Here is a 22,583-nt window from a genome sequence, read left to right as displayed (position 1 = left end):
GTTAAAACCCCCAATCAAGGTGGGGAAGAGCTACCCAAACCTTGAAAAGAAGGGGGGGTTAGTGCAGGGGAGAAGACTTCCCCTTTCACCTGCGACCAACCATAGTCCAGGCGATGTTGTCATTGGGACCATCAAAGGAGAGATCAATCGGAAGGGACCCCACAAGGTTACAATCGGAAGAGTCTACACGGTGCTGCAACAGAACAATAGGAGCCTGCTAAAGAGCAACATCAGGCTGAGACAGAACAACACTAGAAGCAGGTTCAGTAGAAGAAGGTGGCTATAGAACAGGAAGAGTTTTAGTGGGGACCTCTAGAAATGAGGCCACAAAAGGAGCCATGGGGCAATAGTAGCCAAAACAGGCACGACCTCATCCTCAGGGGGGGGGAGTCAGCAGGAGCAAAGTCTAGAGCATTGACGGTTAGGTGATCAGTAGTAGCATTCCTCCACCAAGTGGAAACACCTTTGTGGCATCAAATGGAGCAGCCTGAAGCAAGACGACTCATAGAGAAGCATCTCCTGCAACAAAAGGAGAGGCCTTCAAAATCCAGCAGTTGTGTCCAAGGTCCATCTCCCACCATAAGAACAACATCTCCCGGGAGAGGAGAGAAGATGTCAGTATCCACAAGGATGCGGGCAAAAGTAGTATGGTCGATTGATGACGTAGCTTCATCGACCTTCAAGAAATGACCAATAAAGTTCCTGATAGCCTCATAACAAGAGTGCTCCCAAAAGTGAAGAGGGATATTAATGAGGCGAACAAAAACTGGACACACACTAAGCGGTTCAGTGAGAGCTTTAAAGGAGGAAAACCAAGGCTTAACAGAGAGGGGGTGCACTACCCAAGCCCACACCATACCCAAAACCAAATCTCGATCAGCTGAAGATGTGAAGGAAGCAATAAAAAAGCCTTTGGCATAGGGGAAAAGCTCAATATTGTGAGCCGCCAAGAGTCACTAACACAGCGATGCAAGTCCGATAGAGAAGGCCAGAGCCCTAAGAATCTGCACACAAGAGCACAACATTGGTAGAGCCCAATGTTTTCCACCACATCCGGTCCACAAACCACCACATGGGAGGATTTGGCACAGGGAAGGGGACGAACCCCCTCTGAGGGTTCGGCAGCAATTTTGGCCACACGAGCAAAGCTACGCATAGCAGCAGTTTTGGGCAAACCAACAACAACATCAGTAGTTGGTTGAGAAGCATCACTAGAAGCTGAAGAGTCGTCGGTAGCAAGACCCTCTGCAAGTGGTGGGGGGCATGAATCGGTGGCACCCAACACAGAGGAAGAAAAGTCCTCAATAGAAGAGATCTCCCAAGGAGAAGGCTCTAAGTGGGGAGCACCCCCAAGAAGGGCACAAGCTGCCCCAACACTGGGGGGAGGAGCGGGAAAGCAATAGTGTTGAATGAGACCACTACAGGAGTAGTTGTAGCCGAAGGCCTACGCAAAGGAGAGTCGTTGGAAGAATTTGAAATCACCTTCTGGGCGGGAGCCATTTTTACCAATTAGTTGTGATTAATGTGTTGTTCATATGCTACTAGTGGTAATTTGATCCCTTGTTAATGATGGAAACCATTTTTATTTTATCTCAAACTTGAGAAGCGTGAAATTTTAAAATGTCAAAATTACATGCTCATATTCCCAACATTGATGCTTTTAACTTTGTTAATAGTTTTGTAGGGGGATGAAGGCATGGAAACTATTTGTGTTGCTAACCCTCATTTTCTTCGTCTTTAAATTTAGATATCAAGTCATATTTTTTTGGCTGAATCAACATCTTGTTTTTAATGCCAAGCTTTTTTAAAAACTCACTAGCTTCTTCCCTTAATCCTATGAATTGATCCAAATTGCCAGTCAAGAATAAACAAAATCTGGAAAGTCCTTTATTTAAGAGGATGGATTGAGCTACATATGGAAAGGGCAGCTAGAGCTCGAAGTTAAATAATCACTATCAAGGTTTGTAAGGATATTTTCTTGCTAATTTTATCCCTAAAAATGACCACATGTGCAATGTATTTTGAAGATTCAATTTGGTCTTTATTATAAGTTGATGATTCAAATTATTCCCATTTGGAATGTACCCTGCATTTTGATTTGATTCAAGTTTTCCCATTTTTTGAATGCACTTTACAATTCAAAATGAAGATGGTATTGTTCCTACATTTCTATTTGGAAATATTCCCATTTTTCCTGTTTCATTGAATCATTAAACAAGAACAATGATAGCATGGTCCCTTCCATAGGAGGATCTCTTTATTTGTGAAGTTTTATGTGAGATCAATGGTTAAGGATAGTATGATTAACTTGATAATCACTTACTCACATCTTATGGAATTCTGAATTTATATAAACTTTTCTTTTTAGATTAATTTATTATAGAGATTGTGTCAATGCTCTAATCCTCTTTTTAGGAGATTAATGGTTATGGATAATATGTCTAGTATCCCTAACTAAACTATTTGTTCTCCAGGTAAAAGAAAAGAGTCTCATGGATTATACCATTCTTGGCTTTATATGGTGTACCTCTTTAATCAATCTTTGATTAAGGTGCTACAAATTTTTATTCCTTACAACCAACATTCTTTGTAATTACTGATTTTTGGGGGGTTGATGATCTTTGAGGTTTTGTATTTTTTTTATTCTAAACAAATTGAGATTTGGTGCAATCACAATTAGGAGGGATCTTAATAAGATCTATTTGGACCGTGCAGCAAGAGTAAAACACAACGAAAGCAAGAAAAGATGATGGAGGCAATGCAGCTTTGATTGATTATATAATGAAAAACTATTTACAATATATCGACAACATGCGGGTTACAAGATTCGACTCACTAGGCTAATACAAACATGCTCAATTACAGTCTTGATCTATACCGGACCTCTTAACCTCAAGATAGATCCTCCCGGTTCTGGAAAATTTCTACTACAAGATAGATTACATTGATTTATATGGTCTAGAGGGATTTGGTCAGCCCAAGAAGAATCAAACAACAATGAACATGATGAAACGTGTAAAACCACCAAGTCGACCTCTTCCAATGAAAATCCTCTGGAAAATCCAAAAGAAGAAGTGCGGATCAGAGGGAAGGTTGGCTACACACCAAGTAATGTAGGAAACAACGAACTAGGGCTCTGCAAGCTATGGAAAGGATCCGCAAGATTCACCAATAGCAAATAGGTCCAAACGGTTCTGATGTTCTAAGTCAAAAAATTGTCTTGGAATCCAAAAGCGATAACTTGCCAGAAAATGATCCAAATGTCTCGCGGTTCAGGATTAAGGAAGATAATCATGATTACAAGCAAAATCCAGCTCCGCAAGATCTGGTGAGCAAATCTAGAAAGAAATGCTAAACTACAAAAAAGAAAACAAACTGAAAAGAAATTTTTTTATTTATTTTTGGTTGATGCAAGATTGCCAAGAACTAGGGATGCTCCTGCATCAAGATTATAAATGAGAATGGTTATGAAATTTTTGTAGACAAGATGCTAGGGAGGGGTGCACAAAGGGTTGAGTCAGGCTGAGGCATGGCAAGTTAGTTGCAGTGAAGTATTTAGACAAGAATGACAAAGAATATGGCAAGACGGTCTGCAAAGAGTTGCACATTGCAAGTAGCATAAAAATTGGCATGTGGTTTATAAGTTTATCTCTTGGGAAGTCTGGAAAATCGTCTTATGGCACAGTAAACTATGTTATGTATTTTAGTTTTTGATTATGGCTATGGTTACTAGTTTTTATGGGTTTAAATACAAAGAATAAAGGTAAGTGTTGTCTATCCTGGCCTGACAAACTTCAAATAGCAATAGGAATTATTGAGGCTATAATTTATTTACATCATGGAACCCATAAATGTGTGGTGCACAAGGACAAAAAACCTTCTAATGTACTCCTTTTTAGAAGAAAAAAGACCAAGGTAATATTGGAGAATAACATCATATTTTAAATGTCTTAGAAGTTCACAATATTTTGTTACTTTAGCAATTGGAAACTCCTACATTGTAATCAAGAGGCAAGCTATCTAAGAGTATATTTTAGTGCAAATTGCTATTTCCTTATTCTGTTTCTTGTTTTCTAGTAAAAACATTAACATTCAAAGTCTTTCATGCTAAAGAGAAAAATGTTGAATATTTAGACAAGATTTCTACAAACTCAATCCTTGCATTCTTTGACAGGAACTTTGTCGCTTTGCAACTCTTGTCTAAACTCTTTCCTTGCCTTGTAACTAATAGTATTTGATTTTGTTTATTTTAAAAGATGAAATAATATAATAAATAATTAAATAAATGAAAACAATGAACATGATATTACTATTTCTAGTGTATTTGGATCTTTTGAAATTGCTCCATCAACTAATTGGAAAGTAGTATTTGCTTTTGTTTATTGCAAAAGATGAAGGAGTTCAATAACAATAACTAATTAAATAAATGAAAATAATGAACAAGATATTTAGTGTTTCCCTCCTAATAATGTTCAAATCTTGAGAAATCAACTAATTTGAGCTTAGACAATTAAAACAAAATAAAAGAAATTGGTTGGGCAAAGCAATATATTAGATTTAACTTCCATCAACTTCAAAATTGGGTATAACTTTTTTAATCATTCTTATTTTAACAGATATGCATAAGCATCACATTTTCTTATATCTATTAACAATTTTTTTAAAAAAATAACAATTATTGTGCTAACAAAATAATTGAATTCTATTCAAAATAAGATGGAATACTTATTCACCAATTAAATGTTTTTAAGATTTTTTATGGATTACTAGAAAATTAATGTATATTCTTTATTCATTCACAATTAGGGTTTCAAAAGAACAACTAAAAAATTTTCTCAAAATATTTTTGCCACTATAGGGACTAACAATTAGTTGTGAAAAAATTGTGTACATTTTTAAGGGGAAAAAAATAGATGGTTTATTGAGTTTGTTATTTTAAAAAGTTGAGGTTAATACAATAATAAACAATTTGTATTTTTTTTTATAGGTACTACCAAATACTATAAGGAAGTTAAGTAGCAGAACAACTTCCTACATTAATTTTGAGAAGAGGATAATGCAAAAAAAATATTCAGATGGTTACAATAGTTATAGAAACTTAATAGAAATAGGCATAATAGAATGCATACCACAACACAATGATTTACATGAGGAAAACCCTATCGAGAGAAAAAACCCACACTCCAAAAGATCCAATATATTATTCAGAAATCAATAGCAGATTACAATATACTTGTAGAGAAATATCTTCATAGGAGTACCACCAACCAGAGATTCAAAGGTGTAAGAATTTGTCAAATATAGCCAAGATCTAGAGCACAATGAATAGCACAAAAGAGAGACAATAGATTTGATAAGAATAAACTGTATTCTAATCAAGATGTAAATACTATCAACTGGATCATTAAAATTACATACAATGTTGAATAGCTTGCTTATAAAGGCAAGGCCATATAAGGTGAAATTTCTCCTACATACATCATCTCTATGTGCATACTTCCCTAAGTGTCTCATATCCAAACTACGATGATATGCATTACCCTAAGTCAACTTAAGTAAGGTGTAATTATGACACATAATTTACACCAACACTCCCCCTTAAGTGTAACTTAGGGGAATGTAGACTCAAGCCAACAATGCAAAATGAGTCTCGACTACTAGACCATGTTAGGTACCCATGCACAAATCCAAATGCACGCAAATCAATGCAATCTATCACAAACAAAGAAAGAGAGAAAAACCCCATGGGAAAAGACTCCCCCACAAAAGAGAGATAAAAACTATACAAAAGAACTCTCAAAGAAGTATGAGAAGGACAAAACCCCATGTGAAGAAAAAGTCCCCCCCCCCCCATAAGAGAGAAGAAGAGAGACCAAGTAGCCCCCCTCAATGTAGAATCTACACCAATGGTAGAAGCTCGAAACTGCTCCACAGTCATTGAACAACATTCCTTCCATTAGGAAGAAACAAAACCAAAGGTGTATCCATGAATTCTCCCCAATCATAAAGGGAAGATGTAGGAAAAAAACTCAAGATGTATGGAGTCTCTGAAAACTGCTCAAGTGTCTCATGTTGATGCTGAAAGTTGCCCCCTCCAAATCAGGTGTACTGGTCCACATTGTCGAAAAAGGTAATCCAAGATCTAGTGGAGATGAATGTAGAACATAATCCAAAGACTCACATGTCTCCTCTAAGGATAAAGAGACCTCCTCCAAATGTTGTACATAAGTATCCATAATCATGTCAACCTCGAAAGAATGGTCATGTGGAGAACGAATAAGAGGGTCAAAGTGTTTCCTCACAACAATCGAAGAAGGATCATCTTCATCAAAGAGAATATGAATATCATAAATGATCTCCCAAATCTGTTATGTAGGTCTCCACAAACAAACCTGCAATGTCTGTCAAGTAGTCATCCCAAGGAACTGAAGTTGGAAGACAAGGAATACACTGTTGCACTAAATCACAAGAAGGCAAAATTGTTGCAATATTTGCATCATAGAGTGAAAAAAGTGATGTGATATCAATAGGATGAGATGAAATGCAAGGCTAAAGAATGGGGTCACATGTGAGAACACCCAAGTTCAAGTACCCAAAGTTCTCCTCGAAATTTGAATCATCATGTGAAGAATCAACCTCATCAATAGGACCAAAATGTGAAAAGGAGTACAATTGATATGCATGATCAACGACCCTAGTTGTAATGACATCTCTATTCTCCAAGTCTCTAATGATAACTGAATCAAGAGTGAACTCTACAATTTTCCTTGTTGCCTCATGAGTGATTTGATAGATGGAAAGAAGATTGTTTGTCAAATGGGGTACACGCAACACATCATTGAACTTGATTTATCCCCAATGAAAATATATCCTTTCCCAGTCACATTCATATATGTATGATATCAAAATCGGTGGCATGTGGCAAGGCTCAAATGAAGAGAACATAGACTACAAAGATGCCATATGATGAGAAGCTCTTAAATCTAGAAACCATTTCCCTGAATCATGGCTTGTAGTAGCACAAAGAGCTTGTTGTTTATTTGTCCCAAAAGTGTGATACTTTCCTTTATCCTTTTCTTTTGAAGAAGAAGCTGAAGTAGATATTCTACAAGGAAAACTGATTTTATTCTTCTCAATAAGATGTTTCAATTCATCAATATCCTTTTTGTAACAATGGTGTTCATCATGTCTCGACTTCTTGCAATATGCACAAAAAAGCTTATCCTTATAAGATTTCCCCTTAGGTAAGGATGTAGAATCACCTTGTTGTGGACATGATTATTGTGCTCCATCTTGTTGTGGCTTTGGCTTAGATTGCTTTTGGTTCTTGCCTTTTCCTTGATTGCTTTGATTCCCTTTATTTGCCACCAAAGCTTGTGACTTTGAAGATTTGAGAATCCCCATCTTGGTTAACTTAGATTGCTCAAGCATCAACATCTCTGTGAATGCATCAAATGATGGTGGAGTTTATGAGGCTCCTTGATCCAATCGATGGGTGTGAAAGCTAGAAACAAAGACTACATACTCTGATGGAAGCTCATTCATCAAGTTGTAAACCAATTGAGCATCCTTCTTGTCAATGCCACAATTCTTAAGCTTTTCTCTTAGCTCATTGACCTTCGTGACATAATCTTGGATTATAACAAAATCCTTGGGATTCAATGTTGTGAGTTCACCGACAAGCTGGTAGCCCCTAATCTCATCAACTTGACCATACAATTTCTCATAAATATCCCAAGCCTCTTTCACTGTAATACACTTCTCAATGTGAAAAATGAGGTCATCTGATACATACTTTCTCATGGTTCCAAGTGCCATAGAAGTTTTAGTGAGCCATTCAACTTGAGCATTAGGATCAGTCTTACGATCAGGTGGTGTTATTATTGTTCCATTTACATAATGAATGTGTTATTTTTCCATTAAATTACTCCATGCTTTAATTTTCCATGACGCATAATTATGTGGAGTTAAAAGTGGAAAATTAGGAGAACCCATAGCATCAAAATGAAAAATCACAAGATAGAGAGAGACACAATCACACAAGACACCCCCTCAAATACACTCAATCAAAGACCCCCTCCCCCCCCCCCCCCCAAATGATGATTTGGCACTTTATACTTAGTGCATATACAATGGGCCACTTGCAAAAAATGGCAAGTGGACTTTTGATTTCAAATTTGTAGCTGCCTTAAATAGGCTATAAGAGACTCTTGTTGGAATCAAGGAACATTGAGAGGGGGAGGGTGAATCAGTGTTCTATCGGTAAATAAACCTTCAAACTTATTCTCAGATCACCGAAAGCAAATACATGAAAGTAAAATGCAGAAATACAAGACAATCAACCACAAAACCATAACACCATAATTTTTACGTGGAAACCTGAAAAGGGAAAAACCACGATGGGATTGGAACCCACAATATTCATATATTGTGATTAGGAGTACATAAATATTATATAAGGGGAATACACTTGCATTCAGGTACACTACCTAGAACAAAAGTTCAATTATAAGATGGAAGTCTCATTGACCTACAGATCAATTACAATGATAACTACAATGATTGAACTCCAATATAGCATCAAATAATGCCTAGATGGGTTTTGGTTAAGTGCAAGAAGTCTGATTGTGATAGCTCTGCTACTCTGCTTTGTTTTGCTTCTCAATCAACTACTGGATTAAGAATGCACACGTAAACTACGCCAAAAAGGTTTTTTGATCACAACTCATTCATATCATCACCCAAAAAGATCTTCTACATCAATTAGATATATCCATAACCACAAAATAAACATTCATTAAGTCAACCAAGCACAATATGCAATGTAGCGTGTAACCGGATGTCAACTCAAACCGGATCATCAAAACATATGTGGATCAACCAAATAGTGTTAAAATGATTTATATATGTCGGCCCTATCATCCCATCCATGAATCTAACCACCACAATCACCACAACAATTCTGGACAAAAATGCTCTGCTTATCCTGAAATGCCATAGACAGATTACCAGATCACTTTCTCTGTCAGTTACCAAAAAACATGACTACCGAATAGGATTTCAAAGTAGAGTTGCCATCAATGACAACCCTAATCCATTATCCATGCACTAAAATCCATCGGATGAGTGTCAATTGCCAACAATCTCCCCCTTTGGCATTGATGGAAACACTCGTGAAAAATGACTAAGTGTTGAAACTTGTACATCGGATTAGAATTTATAAGGCTCCCCCTTAGATCAAAATGTCAAAAACTTGTATCATTCTATACACTTTTCACTCTACTCTCCCCATTTGACATAAATTCCAAAGTTGGGGTGCTCGCACCAAAACTTATATACAGGGGTATATACCGGATACTCTATACATACTTGAAGATATCTACAAAAATGGTCTTCAAAAATCCTACGTGGGTATCCCACCCATTCTTCAAGTTATCCAAAATTGCGATCAATGCATTGAAAGCATAGGTATAATTCTCTACATCTTTCAATTCAGATGGTACTGGTTGTGCCATTGTCTTCAAGAAATCAACTTTATTTCTCAACATGGTGTCCATCTGGGGAGCAATAAGGTTTGGAAGCTCACTGACTCGCCTCAAAATTCTCTCCTTTTTTGAATTAAGGCTCGATATTTGATCAATAAGAGCCATCACCTAACCTTCTATACTACTAGAAAGGGCAACATTTGAATCAAATGATTGAGATTTACTATCAAGTTTACCTTGGAGAACACTTATCTGCTTATCTATATATGAGGTGAACTTGGACAGTGAAAGGCATGATTTTTATATCTTCCCACCTTCACTCAATGCCTTAGAGATAGTCTGCAGTCTTTTATTTAATCTAACTCTGTCATCTTCAATCATTTTCTAGAAGGTCTGCATTCTCACCTCCTTAAATCTGTCCAATACTTTCTTGATGGTTGCCTTTTCCAATGATTCAAAATTGGTACTAATATTGTTGATTAATTGTAAGAGCTTATCGGAGGGGTTAGAATTAGGATCTAATTGCACTTCCGGTACCACCTTTTGTAAAACACCTACTGACATCTCAATCAACTTCTTGTCCTCAGTCTTTGATTTCACTAAGTCCTTACTAGCTTGAGCTTGGACTACTGTAGCTACCATTAGCCTATTTGTCAGAGACATCTGATCAATATCAAGAGGTTTATCAAAATTAATGGAGATATGCAAGATAATCCTTTTCCCTTTGTCCTTAGGAGTGTCAATTACCATGACTATTGGGACATTGTCATTTTTTTGCTCTCCCTTCTCTTGTACCTTATCCTAAACCTTGTTCTTCTCTACTTCTTATTTTCCTACCTCTGGTTCCTACTCAGTAAGAACTACTTTATCCTTTTCTTGTGCACTGGTGTCACCACTTGGTGTAGTATCATCCTTAGGTATCTCTTTTGCCTCTTTAGTTTTCTCTTCCACCATCTCTAGGTGATCAACTAGAGGATTTTGGTTATTTGTTGTCTCACGAGTTGAATGGGTCTGGTCTACCTGATGAGAGGTGTCTTCCTCTTGAGGTTCATCATCATACTCAGGGTTGATTGGCAATCGATTGTCCTTTAGGAACCTTTTCCATATATCTTTAGTTTCTTTTCTTACTTCCTCAACCCTGCCAACCATAAGCTTGTTTACTCTGTTTTTGCTTTTGAATTCTTTCCGGTTGGCTTGCTCCATAAGTCTATCAACTTCTTCTTGAGATATGCAAGCACTGATATTTATCAATTCACACTCTTTCATTTCTTTATCTAATCTTATTGCAATTAGCCTTCTAGCATCAAAAATATTATACAAATCTTTCAGAATACTACGTTCTAACTCAATTAATGACTTGCTGAAGTTGTGCAAATGCAATACAATAGTTTCCTCAACTTCCCTTTGCTCATTTTCATCAAAATTATCATAGTATACACTGATATTCTTAAGATTGCTATCCTTAACTATTTCATCAATTAGTTCTTTTGCAGTCAATGGGGGAATGATGGTATATTTACCTTACACCTTGTTGGATTCAAGGTCCTTATCAAATTATGTTCTTAGCCTTCTTCCCCTTTTAGGCCTGTCAGTTAGAGAGCGTTCAGATTATGTTTTCTTTCTTGGCTAAGCACCACCGGATTGCGGTTTCGTAATCACCCTGAAAAATTCTCCTTTCTTCTTTGCTTTCTCCGCTTCCTCATCTGACTCAGTCTCAAAATCAACAAGAGATGCAACAACATAAGTTATTTTTGGCTTATGCTTCTACTTCAACACTCCTTTTCTGGATGAACTTTGAGTTGTAGATGACTTCATCGGAGTAGAGGAAGACTTAGTCTCCTCAGGATTTTATTGGGAGGGAACCAGTTCAGTCTCAGGCTTCTTAGATTCAATCTTTGTTTTCTCCTTAGCCTTCTTAATAACTTCTTTGGTAAAGCCCATCTTCTCAGCCACTGCCTTTTCCATCTTTATTACTTTTCTCTTCCTTTCTTGTTGAGTGAACTTCTTGTGTAACTCCATATCTTTTTCCTTGAATGTCCCAAATTTCTCTTTAGAAGGGTCGACCGGTTTTCTCAAAAGATGTTGAGCATAGCCTTCAAGCGTTTGAGCATCAACCTCATAGCCCATCAACATTATCCACACTTTTCTGGGCTCTATTGCCTCCATATGGAACTGGTCTTTATCCACCATGAAACAAATAGAGTCTACATATTTGTCTACTGCCTCCTTAGGGATCCTTACTCTATTCTTCATTTTGCCTTGGAATATTTTAAATATGCTCCACAGGGCAGTTGTCTAATTCTCTCTGTTTCCTAATCTCTGCATACCTTGTTTAATCTGAGTGGACATTGATAAGTCATAAGCCTATTGGACTCTACCTATCTCGAGGATCTCATTCATGAAGTACAGGGCTAGACAAACAATTAGTGAACCGAATTTAAAAACATTCTTCTTGTCTATTTTGATTTTCTTTAATTTGCTCAGGAGCTCTTCAAGAAGAACTGTGCATAAATCATACTGCATGTCCTCTTTTACCATCTAGTAGGCTAGATATATTGTTGTACCAGAGACAAAATTTAATCTGCTAGACTGATAAACTTTGTATCCAATGATCATTGATTCAAATCTGACATCATGCTCCAAGATATCATCAATTGTCATTGATCTGGTGTCAAATTGAGCATCAAATAGCTTTGTGATGGTAGGGTTCGTTACCTTCCTCAAACTAGGTTTCCCACCGGTTTGATTCAAGCATGTGACTACATGGATTACTTGCTTGGTTATCTTGTAGGGTATGTCCAACCATATGAATTCATCATGGACATGACTCAAAATGTACCTTACCCATTCATCCTCATCGAATGTTAGAAAGTGAACGAATTGCTTGAAACCCTTCCTCTGTAACTATGCATAGTCTAGTTTGGGATTTCCAGCTTCATCCATTATGATGTTAGTATACAGGGTTAAGATGTCTTTATTTCTAGTTTCCTCAATTGTGAAGTGAAAATATGCCCTCACATCATCAACATGAAAAACTCTGTAGGGAATGGATGGAAAAGTAACATTGGGATCATTGTCAACAAACTTAAAAGGATGTCTTTTGAATTGCGGCCTTGCTTGCTCAGAAACTTCTACTACAAAGGGAGTATTAACAGAAGAAGATGCCATTTCAAGAAATTTAGGGTTCAAATGCTTCGGTAAATACCTTTTTATTTTGACGGATGCACAAGACCTCCTTGTCGGATGAATTCAAGCCTTTTGATCGCCTTGGAAATTGGTTCGCCTTGCTTTGCAGCTTCAACTCTTCATTCACAATGTGAGAAATGATTCATATTTCACCCTTTTTAACTTCTCAAACCCTAACTTTAAGTTGAAATAAATGCAACTGCAAAGTTCAACCGGATGTCCTATTCAGCATAATCCATTTCACTGGATTCCAAGATTGCCATGAAAAATCCCACATAATCATCTCCAAGCATCTACAATCAACCTTGATCGATCACAGATCTTTCCAGGGGTTCTTCAAGATTCTGCATGGAGATGCCACCCCCTAAGGCCAAAAGCCTTAATTACCGAATGAAGATTTTACACCAGATTTAGGTGTAGATCCGTTGTCTACCTTGGATTCATCTTTTCTAACCCACATCTTTTCATGCTTGTTCTTGATCTCTTCTACCTTTTCTTTGCATTTTTCATCTGATTTGCCTTTGTTTACCAAATCATTATTCTTGCTTCTACAAAATTTAGCAATGTGACTGGTTTTGTTGCATGCACGACAAACAACATTTCTCTGTATAGGTCTGAAATTCATCTGATTTGGTCTCATCCTACATTGGTTATAGATATGTCCAAACATTCCACAAGCATAACATCTCTTGTTCTGAAAATTGTTCATTACTGCTCTGCACATATTTGACTTGTGACAAAAATTATTGCATATGAAACATTGATTGGTAAAGGTAGGACCATTGTTCATATTGTTCATTCCATTATTTATCCTACTTTTGCATTGATTTTCCATATGACCAAATTTATTGCAAGTAAAATATATACCATTGAGTTTGTTGGCATTAGGCTATCTTACCAGAGGATTCTTTCTCTTCTTATGATTAGGCTTTGCATTGCTTTGTCTAGATCCAGAGGATTCTCCTTTCTCAAATCCAAGTCCTCGCATATCTTTTCCATGTCTCTAACTTTCTAGCATCCCATCCAGTCTTGTTGAGCTAGCATTTAATTTGTCTTTGTATTAATTTGCAGTAGCAAGTTCATCTCTTAGGGCAACAATTTGTCTCTCAAATTCTTGACCATTATTCCTTGACTATGTCAACTCAAGCTTCAACTAATCATTCTCATAAGTAAGCCTAAATCATTCATCTGATCTATCCTTCAATGACTGAGTCAAACTTTCTTCATTCTTCTTTCGGTCTTCAATCTTCTTAGTCAGCTTCATCACAATGGATTGCATCTCATTCTTTAATACAACATTCTCTCTAGCAAGTTTATCACATTCGTCAACTTTGTCCTAGATTTCCATGCTTTGATCTTCTTTCTCCTTCAATTTCTCCACCAGTTATTTCCTCTTGTCTCTTAAAGTGTTCACTTGATCTTTCAAATCATTAATAAAATCTTCAACTGCATTCAGGTTTCTCTTTAAAGAAGTTATTTCATTTCTTGTTGCATCAAGATCCTCAAGTGCCACACAAAGCTATCTCTACAGACTAGAATCCATTGATTCAATCTCCTAGATCTTCCTCAAGTAGTTAGGATTCCTTGAAGGAGTAGGCTCTGAAACCAATTGTTGGAATCAAGGAACATTGAGAGGTGTGGGGGGTGAATTAGTGCTCTAACAGTAAATAAACTTTCAAACTTATTCTTAGACCGTCAAAAGCAAATGCATGAAAATAAAATGCAAAAACACAAGATAATTAACCACAAAACCATAACACCAGTATTTTTACGTGGAGACTCGGAAAGGGAAAAACCACAGTGGGCTTGGAACCCACAATATTCATATACTGTGATCAGGAGTAGATAAATATTACATAAGGGAAATTTACTTGCATTCAGGAACATTGCCTAGAACCAAGGTTCAAATACAAGATGGAAGTCTCATTGACTTACAAATCAATTACAATGATAAATACAATGATTGAACTCCAAAAGAGCATCAAATAATGTCTGGATGAGTTTCAGTTAAGTGCAAGAAGATTGACTATAACAACTTTTCTACTCTGCTCTGTTCTACTTCTTAGTCAGCTATCGGATCAAGAATGCACATGTGAAACTTCGCCAAAAAGGTTTCTCGATCACAGCTTACTCATATCATCACCCAAAAATATCTTCTACATTGGCTATATATATCTGCAATTACAAGATAAACATTCATTAATTCGACCAAGCACAATATGCAATGTAGCGTGTAACCGAGTGTCGACTCAGGCCGGATCACCAAAACATATGTGGATCAACCAAATAGTGTCCAAATGATTTCTATATGTTAGCCCTATCATCCCATGCATGAATCTAACCACAGTAATCACCACAACGATTCTGGACCAAAAATGCTCTGCTTATCCTAAAATACCATAGACATATTACCAGATCACTTTCTCCATCGGTTACCAAAAATCATGACTATCAAATAGGATAACCAAGGAGAGTTGCCATCAATGACAACCCTAATCCATTATCCATGCACTAAAATCCATCGGATGAGTGTCAATTGCCAACAACTCCAACAAATACTGCAAGAGATTTAAATTGAGATCCAAGCAAAATACAAGTACCAAATAGGCAAAAAATGACCAAATATTGAAAGTACAATTTATACTCAAGATGGTGAAAAACAAATAGCACTGCATGAAAGTAGACAAAAAATTATGCACTTAAAAAAAATGACACCTGAAAAGGAGGTCGTATGAGCTCAAACTAAGCTTATGAAGTTGCAAAATCAAGGATTGGACAAGTACAATTATCAAAAACTGAAAATTCCGAAAAAATTGTCCACCAAAATAAAAAAAATACCACCACCACTACGAAGAGCACAAAAAATAAGCCCAAATAATAAAAATTGCACTAAAGGAGGAGCTAGAATGAGCGAGTTATGGGCCTCCAAAACCAAAAATCTCATTGGAGAGGGGCTGATTTTTTTTTAAAAACTGCTAACATCATCATTTCACTAGGTTAAGTTTGATGACCATCTAGTCATCATGAAAACTTCACCTCCCTGCCTATTTGGTGTCTTCACAATACTTACAGATGACATGGCACAACCAAAAGATGACATGTGGTTGTACGACTAGCTGATGCGACACCGTATAGACGTTTGTGTGGCAGTCGATGTGGATTTCGTACGATGATTGTGTATTGTGGTCCAATCAACAAAGGACTCATGTCTTGTCTTCTTGCATTGTCAGAGCCAATTAGTGGTCGCTAAGTGGTTGTTGCATAGGATGGTGGGCCAGGTAAGTAGTAGGCGACTTGAAGGAGGTGGTGCAAAGCACCAAGGAGAGAGAACAGTTGGGGTGGCATGAGAGAGGAAGATCGTCAGTGGGAGGAGCCATGGGCCAGAATTGTTGGAGGGACAAGAGGCGGCCAATAAATGTGGTCTTAGACTATGAACAAAGCTTGGAGGAGGCAAGGCGGCGGGCCCACACAATTCATACTCCTTGCAAATAATAAAATGCATAGTATCAGATCAGGGGTGGAGGAGAATAACCCCCCTAATAAAATATGATATTTTTGAGTTTTCAATAAAAAATTTACAATAAATTAAAAAATTCTACAAATAAAAAAAATGGAAAATACAATAAATTCACAGATTTTATTTTTTTTTATAAAAAATTGTACCATAAAGCCTAATAGGCTAAATTTTTCCTCCAAAGCCCCAAGTCCAATTTTCACCAAAAAATAGGCAAATTTATACTTAAAATTCATGGAAACAGCCTCCTAGATGCAACGATGAGGTCGAAATCACCATAGGATGACCCCAAAATGTGCAGCTAACTAGATCCAAAAAATGAATGCTCCAAAATCTCTCAACGAAGACTAATCAATGAAGCCCCAATGGCTTTGATACCATGTAAGAATTTATGAAATATAGCCAAGATCTAGAGCACAATAAATACAATAGATTTGATAAGAATAATATATATTTTAATCAAGATGAAAATACTATCAACTAGATCATTAAAATTACATACAATGTAGAAGAGCCTGCTTATAAAGGCAAGGCCATATGGATATGTGAGCACACAATCATGACATGTGGTTTAATGAGAAACAAGGGTAGGTGAGGGTAGGTAGGATAAATAATAAAATTTTCCACAAGAGGTGTATTTCCCACTAAAGGTAGAATGTAACAACAAGACAAGACTACAAAAGGTGGAATTTCTCCTACCTACGTCATCCCTATGTACACACTTTCCTAAGTGTCTCATATCCAAACTACGATGAAATAAATTACCCCAAGTCAAGTAAGGTGTAATTATGAGACATAATTTACACCAAAAAGAGTCTTACACACAACCTATATCTCACACACCTCATATATAAAAGATATGATACATAAAACCATCAAATAGTATTACAAAAGCATGGGCTAAAATGACCTAGCAAAGTGTAACCAACCTTATCTCCAATCTAGATACCTTATGATGTGTCAAAGCACACATCAACACATGTACCTTTCTTTTATAGCTCATTTATGTTTTTGATGCATTTTTATATCTCTTATTTCAGAAGACCAAACTTCTAGAGGCCATAACTTGTGAACTGGGTGTTCGATTGATGAACCATTTGAAGCATTGAAAAGCTCATGAAGTGCTCAATCACCTCATAACTAACTATTTCAATTACACCCACTTTTTAGGTTGTTTTAGGCCTCTAAAGTCCTCAAAATTAAATTTAAACCTTCCATTGCACCTTTTAAAAATGGAAACTTTAATATCTTCAAAAATAGTTATGGTCTTGCAATGAAAATTTACCAACATTCTTATCTAGCTAATCCAAAGCTTTGGGGAAAATTTCAAACCATTTCATGCTCAAATGAAAAATTACTATAAATAGTAACCTTATGTAATGTAAGGTTGAGACACCATTTTCCCAACATTCTTCCATTTATCGAACACCTTGCAAGAGCAAAGGGAGTATCTACACAACAAATTAATTGTTAGGAGCCATGAGGCCCATAGACTCCAAACACCATCTAAACTTCTCTATGCTCACAACCTTAGTTAAAGAATCTGCAACATTCATCAAAGTCTTTATCTTAACAAACTTCACCTTGCCATCTTCGACCATATCTCTAACAAAATTATATTGAACATCAATGTTCTTGGTCTAAGCATGAAATGGTTGGTTCTTAGCTAAGCAAATCGCACTTTGACTATCACAATATATTGTCATTGCACCTTGTTTTATTCCAATATTTGAACACAGTCTTTTAAGCCAAATGGCTTCTTTATAAGAACGAGTATCTTCCATATACTCTTCTTTCATAGTGGACAAAGCAACCATAACCTATCGCTTAGTCATCCAACTAATTGCACTACCAAATAAAGTAAACATATAAGCACCGGTGGATCTTCTGCTATCAATATCACCTACCCAGTCTAAATCCACATAACCATGAATATCAAGTGAAATCATTTCTCCTACCAAATTACCACGATAAAACAAAGAAAATTTTGAGGTACCCTTAAAATATCTAAAGGCTCTTTTAACTTCATCCCAATAAACTCTACTAGGATTAGACATATATCTAGAAAGAACTCCCACTGCTTGGATAATGTCTGGTCTAGTATAGACCATAACATACATCAAACTTTCAACTACACTCTGGTAAGGCACTTTTCTCATCTCTTCCATCTCCGATGGGATGTAGGACAATATGAAATAAATAATTTCATTTCAACTGTAAAAGGAACACACAATAGTCTGCAATCCTGCATGTTGAACCTCTATAAAACTGAATTCACATACTTACTTTGGCCTAGCCATAGCTTTATGATCACTCTATCTCTTCTAATTTCCATCCCAAGAATGTGTTTCTTTTCACCAAGATCTTTTATTTCAATTTTAGCAACAAGCTGAGACTTTAGTTCTGAAATCATACCTTTTCCTTTACCAATGAATAACATATCATCAACATATAATGAAATGTACAGGAAATGATCACCATCTGATTTGTAATAAAAAGATGATTTAATTTAGAATGCTCAAATCTCAAACTCAACACATATGTATCAAATTTTTGGTACCACATGGACTAGGACTTTGCTTGAGGCCATACAAAGATTTCTTTAATTTATAGACCAAATTACTTTTACCTTTCACCACATAGTGCTCTGGTTGTGTCATATAAATATCCTCCTTCAAATCACCATAAAGGAAAGCAAATTTCACATCCATTTTCTCAACCTCTAAATCATAAGAAGTAACAATAGAAAGCTACAATCTAATGGATGTCATTTTTGCAACAAGAGAAAATATAACACCATAATCAACACCCTCAACCTAAGAGTGGCCTTTTGCAACCAACCTTGCTTTATACTTCTTAATACCTCCATTAGGACCAATCTTTTTCTTGAACACCCATTTACAACCAACATGTTTTCATCCTTCAAGCAATGGTATAAGGTCACATGTACTATTCTTTTTCAAATCATCCATTTCTCCTTCCATAGCAGTCTTCTAGGATTTTGTTCATACCTAATGCCTCTTCTATAGATCTAGGTTCACCCACATTAATATTCAAAGCAAAAATGCATCTCCAATTATCAGGTGAATACCTTTTAGGTGGTTGTTTATGTCTTGTAGACCTTCAAACAAGATGATTTGGAGGCTCTTCCTCCTCTTTTAAAGATTCAAAGCTGGATGAGCTCTCCTCAACTTCTTGCCTATCCAGTGATCTCAATTCAACTCTTTTAGGTGTAGAAGAGAATTGAATCACATATTCCTGTTTGGTATGTTCTGGCTTCAATGCAACAAAATGAGATTTAATTTCTCTAAAAATAACACTTCTAGTATGTATTACCTTCTGTGCAATAGGGTCCCAAAGCTTGTATCCTTTCACACTATAACTATATCTGATGAAGATACATTTCACACCCTTGTTCTCCAACTTTGTTCACTTCTCCTTTGGTACATGTGCATATGCCTTGCAACCAAAAACTCTAAGATGTCTCAATGAAGTTTTATGACCCAACCACACTTCTATAGGCATTTTATCAACAAGGGCTGATGTAGAAGACCTGTTAATCAAGTAGCAAGCAATGGCTATAGCTTTAGCTGAAAACTTTTTTTCTAGACTAGCACCACTCAACATAGTCCTAGCCTTCTCTATCAGTGTCCTATTTATTTTTTCTGCAACTCCATTTTGCTATGGACAATAGAGAGTTGTCTTCGGTCTATTAATATCACAATCTTTACAGAATCTATCAAAATCATTGGAATAAAATTCACTACCATTATTAGTCCTCAAAAATTTAATTTTCTTTCCAGTCAACAACTCAACCATTGCTTTAACTTCTTTAAATTGATTGAAAACTTCAAATTTACTTTTTAGAAAGTATACCCATGTCCTACTAAAATCATCAATAAATGAAACATAATAAGTGGATTTTCCAATGGAAGGAATATCTATAGGATCAAATACATCATAATGAATAAGATCAAAAACACCACAAGATTGATGAAAACTCAAGTAAAAATGAATGCGGTTTTGTTTTCCATAAATGCAATGCTCACAAAAATCAAAGTTAAGATTACAATAATTCAAACCTTCAACAAGGTTTTTATTTTTCAAGGTCCTTAGACCCTTTTCTCCAATGTGGCCAAGTTTTTGGTGCCATAACATAGTCTTCTTTGCAGGTAACTTTGCTTTAAAAGAAAGAGCACCCTTAGGTACCCAAAATCCATGTCTTATTGAAGGTGAAACCCTCAAATATCCCAATGGAGTATCCACAAATTTACTTTTTAACAAAAGTGCTATTACACTCAAAAGTGTATGCTTCTAGCTTATATAAAGTGTCGAATCTAACACCTCTAACAATCACCATAGCACCCTTAACCATATTACATCCAGCATCAGAAAAGTATACCTGCATCAGAAAAGTATACCTGCATCCACATCTATCAATTTACTTAGAGATAATAAATCTTGTTTTAATCTAGGGATATGAAACACACTGCTAATCCTTTTTATTTTACCATCAAGAAACCTGATTCTCACTTTACTGCATTTAATTAAATTTAAATGTGAATCATCACCCAAATACACCTTACCTTTATTAAATTCTTCATATTTAGAAAACCAATTCCTATTGGAAGTCATATGAAAAGATGCACCTGAGTCAATTAACCATGCTTCATTACCTGCATGGGTAGTCAAAGTTGCAATGAATGCATCACCATCTTCCTTCTTGGACCAAGAATCAAAATTAAACTTCTTCTTTTCTTCTTTGCATGCCTTACATATATATCTTGATTTAGTACAATTCCAATAAATGACTTTAGAATTTCTGAGAGATTTCAATCTCCCTTTGGACTTGGATTTATTTTTCTTCTCATTATTCTTGACTTTAGGTCTTCCATGAATAGTTAGGGCTTCCTTCTAACTGATGGATACTTCATCCATATCTCTTCACCAAGAAAAGCATCCACCACATATTCATTATTCAAACCAACATAAGTACTACCAATAGCCATAACAAGAGAATCCCACAAATCAGGCAAAGAACAAAGAAAGATATGGTATTTCTCCTCCTCATCCATCTTAACATCAATAGATACCAATTAAGCCACCAACATATTAAATGCTTCTAGGTGGTTTTTAGTCTGTCCACCCTCTTCCATTCTCAAGGAATATAATTTCTTCCTCAAGAAAATCTAATTCAATAGAGATTTGTCTTGATACATTTCACCAAGCTTATTCCATAGCTTATTTGCAGAGGTCTCTTCGTGGACATTAATTAAAATAGATTCTACCAAGCACAATTTGACTAGACCTTTGGCTTTACGGTCTATAACATTATACTAAGAAGCCACAATAGAGTCTGTATGTCTTGAGACATCAACAAAATCCCACAAATCTTGATCTATTAGCAAATCCTCCATCTTTAGCTTCCACGTCTCAAAATTATTTCCAGATCAAAAGGTATCTTCTACACAAACTCCCACTCAAAACTAGATTAGTCCAAAAAATCCAACAACCCACAACTAAAACCAAAGGTAATCAGGCTCTAATACCGCTTGTAAGGAAGTTAAGTAGTGGAACAACTTCCTACACTAACCTTAAGAGGAGGATAATGTAATTTTTTTTTCAGATTATTACAACAATTACAAAGAAATGGACATAATAGCATGCTAACCACAACACAGTGATTTATGTAGGGAAAACACTTTCGAGAGAAAAACCCCAAACTCCAAAAGCCACCCAATATATTATTCAGAAATCAATAACAAATTATAGTATACTTGCAGAGCAAGCTCTTCATATGAGTATTACCAATGAGAGATTTAGAGGTAACTCAATAGCTATAAGATTCTTACACACAACCTCTATCTCACACACCTCACATACAGGAGATACAATGCATGAAACCGTCAAACAATATTAGAAAACCATGGGCTAAAACCACACAACAAAATGTAACCGACCTTATCTCTAATCTAGATGCCTTATGATGTGTCAAAAAATGCATCAACACGTATACCTCCCTTTTACAACTCATTTATGTGTCTGATGCATTTTTATACTTCCTATTTCAAGGGACCAAACTTTTGGAGGCCATAACTTATGAACTGAGTGTCCAATTGACAAACCATTCGAAGCATCAGAAAGCTCATTAAGTGCTTTATTACCTCGTAACCCACTACATTAGTTATGCCCACTTTTTATGTCATTTCAAAGCCTCTAAATCCCTCAAAATTAAATTTAAACCTTTCATCGCATCTTTCAAAAATGGAAACTTTAATATATTCAAAACTAGTTATGATCTTGTAACGAAAATTTATCGGCATGCTTATCTAGCCAATCCAAAGCTTTGAATAAAATTTTGAACCATTTCATGATCAAATGAAAATTTATTATAAATA

Source organism: Cryptomeria japonica, chromosome 6 (assembly GCF_030272615.1).
Source record: "Cryptomeria japonica chromosome 6, Sugi_1.0, whole genome shotgun sequence".
NCBI classification, from domain to species: Eukaryota; Viridiplantae; Streptophyta; class Pinopsida; order Cupressales; family Cupressaceae; genus Cryptomeria; species Cryptomeria japonica.
The sequence above is the reverse complement of the archived record's forward strand: the minus strand, read 5'-3'. Positions refer to the sequence as shown.